Source organism: Pundamilia nyererei, unplaced genomic scaffold (genome assembly GCF_000239375.1).
Source record: "Pundamilia nyererei isolate P.nyererei 1_Seehausen unplaced genomic scaffold, PunNye1.0 scaffold00190, whole genome shotgun sequence".
NCBI lineage: Eukaryota > Metazoa > Chordata > Actinopteri > Cichliformes > Cichlidae > Pundamilia > Pundamilia nyererei.
In genome coordinates, this window is record NW_005187591.1 from 1,107,789 (window position 1) to 1,113,788 (window position 6,000).

The 6,000-nt window shown below is 39.9% G+C and overlaps 1 long non-coding RNA gene across 1 annotated transcript in view; it reads left to right on the plus strand.

The window, feature by feature from the left end:
- The first annotated feature begins 3,548 nt into the window (after nt 1-3,548).
- The window catches only part of LOC102201864 (uncharacterized), a 4,345-nt gene continuing 1,893 nt past the window's right edge, over nt 3,549-6,000 (plus strand). Inside the window, exon 1 of the long non-coding RNA XR_312084.1 lies at nt 3,549-3,658. This is a non-coding gene — a long non-coding RNA (uncharacterized LOC102201864). The remainder of the gene's footprint in view (nt 3,659-6,000) is intronic.

Consider the following 6,000-nt stretch of genomic DNA (forward strand, 5'->3'; position numbering starts at 1 on the left):
GTCACTGGAGGGCGCTGACACAATGAAACGTGTAGTCATTTTTAATGAGAGGATGGCCTTCTTTTAAAAGAATTCAGATTTGATTTGATAAGAACCCATTCATTTATGCACATATTAATGGTATAAACAAGTGCATAAGGAGATCAGACTTTGTGCTTTTAGTGGTATTAATTTAAAAAAAATATGTATGTTTTTTTTCAGTTTTGAATAGGCTTTTGCATCATTAAGCATCGCGTCCTTCGATCAGAGCTTAGGTTAGTAAAAGTCCTCTGCAGAAAGACCTTTGTTGTATCTCACGTACTGAAAGATTAATGTTCTTATTTCTTTCAGGATTTCAATATTTCAGGATTACAAACCATCAATGGTGTGCACGCTCCACTGAGGAGTAATTAAAGAGTGATTAAGAAGGACAGTCTGAGCTCTGAACACAGCGGCGCACTGAATTTTGAACACAAAAAAGCGAATGAAGAATGTTTTTCAACTGCAACCCATCAATTATATATAACTTCATCTCCTTTGAGTCTACCTATTTAAACAGATTCTGTGTTTATTTGACACCCCGAGGCGTTTTGTATTACTGTGTGTGAAAGTGTGCACATGCACTGGGCCTTGTGTTTGGGCTAGCACTGGTGTTAAAATTCATGAAAAAATATTTTCCTTGTGTTTACAAAGTTAGTTTCATGCCCCTAATTGACCCTGTTTCTAACACTGTAGGGAGATATTCTGTATTTTTCCATATTGTCTCGCTTATACACTGACCTTTGTTTGTCTCCCTGTTTTGTTGCCATGCAGGACGCTGTGAGAGAAGAGGAAAAAGACTTTTTCCTCTTCATGCTTCCCATTGGGAGCTGCCTAACTAAACTTAATGTGTTAAACAAAGCAACAATGCAGCACAGACAAATTTAATACGGCATTTTCAGTGAGAGAAGTGCAAAGCACATCATTGAATATATTGCAATGCAAAACGTGGGAATGAGAACGGGCTGTGCAATGTGAAACCAAAGCCACAGCAACAAAATCAAAGAACACAACGCGCAATAAAACATAACATAAAACAACAAAACACACTTCAGGAAATAAAAACGTGCTGCTATGGATTAAGTGGGAGAATGGGGCGTCCACTAAATGCAGATTTGGTGTTTCAGTCCCCAGACTCACCTGCTAAAGTGTCACCGAGCAGATACAGAGCACCAAGCTCCTTTTCATGGGCAGAAAAGTGAATTAAAAACATGCTGTGAAGTGTTTCGCGTAGCTGATGTTAAAGGACCCGCTGTATGTGTGCACACCGCTTGCAACATTCCCTTTGCAGATAAGATTTTCTTCATTTTCTGCATCAAAGCTCTGCAGCTCTCAGTGTCTGTGGGTGATTTTACCAACTGTGAGAGGCTAAAAGAGGAGAATCAAAGACTAAGAGAATATTTTATTCTCAATACAGTTTAGCACAGTTGTATACACCGATTTCCTGAATCTTTGCCCACAGTAGGCTCAAAACACAACGACAGAAAAACAAACAAACAAACAAAAAAAAAAAACCCACAATATTTTTTTTCTCCTTTTCCAGAAAAATGCAGCTATTTGTACTTAAATTTAACATGGATGGAACTGAAGTTCCTCATGGCAGATTGATGTCATTTCCTCTGCCTATGCTAGTAGTCAGCAGTGTCCTTGCCTGAAGTTTAAACTATGTTTGAAAGCATGGAAAAAGGAGAGAATAAAGGGGACATTTTAACAAAGGGGCATTCACATAATATATTTCTGGATATGCTTTTAAGATATAATGACATTGAAATGTCCATTTGAACCCTGAAAGCATGTTAGATTGAATTAGGACTGAGGAGATGGGCTGCATTATGCAGAGTTCTGCATGCACACTGAGAGCTGCACACGCCCTTTCAAAGGACCATGCAGAGCTGAAGAGGAAATAATCTTTAAGAGGCTTATGAACAATTAAATATTGTTGCTCGGGTTCCGCGGTGCTAAGAATTTTAAAGCAGTCCATAGTTTATAAAGTCTTCATTTTGAATGTCCTTTGATAAAACATTCCCTTGTGATTTCAATCTCCTCTTACATCTTTTCAAATTAGGCTCAACGGTCTTGCTGAGACACCAGTGAGTGAAACAGGAAATGGCTTTAAGCCATCATCGCAGACTTTTGTTGTTTCGATTCCAAAACAAGAAACGCTGCCCCATTTTTTTCCCCATGAAGTGGTGTGTTGTTGAGTTTAGAAAAAACAACAACAACAAAAGGGGCCCAGTTGTGACTCATTTTGTCAAAATGCTAAACACAAAGCAGAAAGGCAAACCGCACTGTTTTGCATAACTGTTTTGTCTCAAGTATGTGTTAAAATTGCCTCGTTCTGAAATCTTTGTTGATCAAAAAGACACACACATACTGTCTCATGAAGAGGTTTTTCTGTCATCCAACAACACACTGATATACTTAACATATACACATATCATGTGCAGTAATAAATTGTGTGGGTGATTACAGACTTGATGAGTAATTAGGCTTACTGTGTCAAAACATTTAGCACAAGCCGGATAACATGCAGCGATTGTTCCTTAGGTAGAGCTGTTCTACACAAGCACAGTGCATTTGGTCACGGAAACATGTTAAAAACAAAAAGATAAGAAACTTGTGGCATGGCTGTTGGTGACAGATGGGCTAAGTATTTCAGAAACTGCTGAGTCACTGGGATTTTCCCCACATAGCCATTTCTAAGGTTTACAGAGAATGGTCTGAGAAAAATATCCAGTGAGTTCTTTTGGCAAAATGCTAACTGTTTTTTTATATGACTTGTTGAATGTTTCCTGTCCCTTTGTCCTCATTCTTAACTCTGACAGTCTTTGCCAGTTGCAAGTCTCTCAAATCTCTGTGCTAGCTCAAGCTCAAAGCTCAGAGATCACACTTCTACCTAAGTGTGAATACAAAGCCACTAAAGCAGTTTGTTTGCTTGTGCTTTGGTATTACACGTTTTTACCATATAGAAGTCAGATGTTATTCGTGAGATGCTGAAGCTCCGACACACAAAGAGAAAGAACCAGCCATAATAACAATACATTTGTTTCTGATGCAATTTGTGCAAGTACGTGTTAAAATTTTGCAATACATGAAGGAATTTAGAAAAAGAGCACATCCAAATGAGACTCTTTAGAGTTGCATATCATTGTTACCAAGGAGGCTTGGGGGCATCCAAGGCTGGATTAGGCATACCGAGCTATGCTTTATGCTCTGCCCGGTTAGGCTCCATCCCTTTTCTTGGTGAGGAGATTTGGCTGGATCAAGACCAGAGAAAAGATGACATGCAGACATCACATTTTTCCATTTTGTTGGTAAATATCCTTGTTTATTCGCTAACATTTCTAAAGAATAGATCAGGGGTCTCCAACTCCTGGCCTCGACGGCTGGTGTCCTGCAGATTTTTAGATATAACTGTGAGTCAACACGCCTGAGTTACATGATTGGTTCGTTACCAGGCCTCTGGAGAACTTCAGGACATGTTGAGGAGGTCATTTAGCCATTTGAATCAGCTGTGTTGGACCAAGGACACATGTAAAACCTGTAGGACACCGGCACTCGAGGCCTGGAGTTGGAGACCCCTGGAATAGATTTTTCAAGGCAGGACATTTTGTTTTCCTACAATGAGCATGGTTTCCAGGTAAGTTTATTTCCAGAACCAAACTTTACTGATACAGCCAACCCGCTCTGCAGGGGGCCCTAGGGAACAGGAAAAGCCAAGGTAAATACCCAGATAAACACAGAGCTAGAAACAGGTGTGTGCCTGAATGTGATGTGAGGGTGAATAAACCAGACCTTAAAAATTTCAGGTAAGTGGAGATTATCAACACCTGCTGTTGATCAAGATGCTCAACAGCAGGTATGTCAGGTGGAGAACCAGTGGGAATGCCCGTTAAGAGAGCTGGCAATCCTGGCAGAACTTATCCCCTTGCAAGAAAATGCACACTGGCTAGAAGAAAACAGAAAAGCATGAAAGAAAATCAGATAGAGGGAGGGAAAGAGAGAATTTGCTGTCCAGCACTGAAAGCAAGAGGGAACATAACAAAAAGGGCCTCAGGTGATCAGCTGAGTCAGTGTCAGATGGGACTGAAGGCAAGTTTGAAAATGTGAAGATAAAAATCTTTGTGTGTGAGGTTAGTAAGGAATGAGAACACCATCTCTGACGTTACGTGGCTACAGCAGTGCTATCAGTCATCGTGCATTGTGGTTACTTTAGTGCATGAGCATGCATGGGTTTGACAAAATAGAAGAAAGCACAATAGAAAACCCATAACTCTTAATGAACTGTGCATCATAAATAAAATGAGGTTCTAAAAGTGCAATGCTAGATAGATCACTCACTGGGAACATTTTTCCATGCGAAACTGCACTTTTGTGTTGAGGCTATCAAAGCCTATTACACAAAGCAAAAGATGGCTTTCTGGTATTGAACAGCAACAGCAGTTTGTACAGTTATTTACCTGAAACCATAATCTACCTGAGCGCTAACCGCATTGGAGGTTCACAATCTCTTTCTAGAAGGCAACACTGTGAAAACAGCAACATAAAAAGCTATCAGTAGAAAAAATGCAAAAATATCGTTTCCCAGAAGTGTTTGATTGATAAATTCTGCAAAAGCTGATACAGGTGTTATCAGTTGTACTACACACACGCACAAACGTACATATTTACACCAAAACAGATAAGTGTGGTGGGAAAAACAAAAGACTTTTACAGCATGTTCTGCAAGCAACTGAGAGAAGCTAACCAACAACAACAGCTCTTTCTTTCCAAGCTATTAATATAAAAACTGTCTTCTTCATAGAAGATTTAAATTCATTCACTGTGCACGTACATGTGAGAGGATCAAGCTGCGCTCAGAACAGAGAACTGAGGTGTTTTCTCTTCTGATGTCTCCCCGTTTTCTGCCAGGGGCTTTCCAAGAGGCATCTCGAATATTCACGGTCATCCATCAATGCCTGAAAGGGTCAGAAACTAGTCACAGTCATTGAGAATCACACACTCGCAGACACACATACACACATTTAATTATTTCCTTTTTTTTTTTTTTTTTGCTCCTGGAGTTTTGTTTAATCACAGTTTTTCTATCACATCTTTCTCTGAGGCCTGTATAAGTCAAATGTAAGCGTGAGTCATAGGCAGCTCTTATGTTTGCAGGGGTGTGTGTGAAACATGTGGGGAACAAAAATTTAAATATGCTTCCGGAAAATAAATGTACCTCACTTTGAAGTCCTCTGAAGTGATAGAAAGGTGTTTGGTGCATGTGCGTGTTTATATGTGTGTTTTAGTATGTGGTTAAGGGTTAAAGGCTTCCTGTAGTAGATATCTATGTGTCGGGGGGGGGGGGGGGTCCTATTTCACTGCAGGGCAACATGCATGTGGCGAATAAAGCCTTGATTGTTTGATTGATTGATTGATTGCATGCTAGAGTCTACAGAAATGGATAATTGTTCTTAAGGACTTGTGTTTCACTGAAGTATGCACAATATTGTTCTTTTTTCACAGTTGCAAATACGAGAGAGAAAGGGGGGAGGGATAAACAATGCAAAACAGGTAATCGCTACTAATCATGGTTCAGTGATGAATAGTTTGGGGATGGTTTGCTTAACCTAATGAGACAAAATTAGATGACAATAAATCATTTGCATATATATATTTTCCTGTTTTTAAGATGAACCTGCTCTCACTTTGGCACATATGACCGGGTGCTCTGGTTGACAGCTGTTAACCATAGGCTGCAATTAACACAGCATTTTGGAGAAACAGGCCCAGCAAGTACACAAATAAAGTAATGCGGGAAGAACGCGCATGCACAGTATAGCACAAACTGGAGGGCATGCGTGCAACCAAGCAATGAGTATGTCATCAGTCATGTAATGCCTACAAAGCAATAATACTTCTTTAATTACACACACACACACACACACACACACACACACACACACACACACACACACACACACACACACACACACACACACA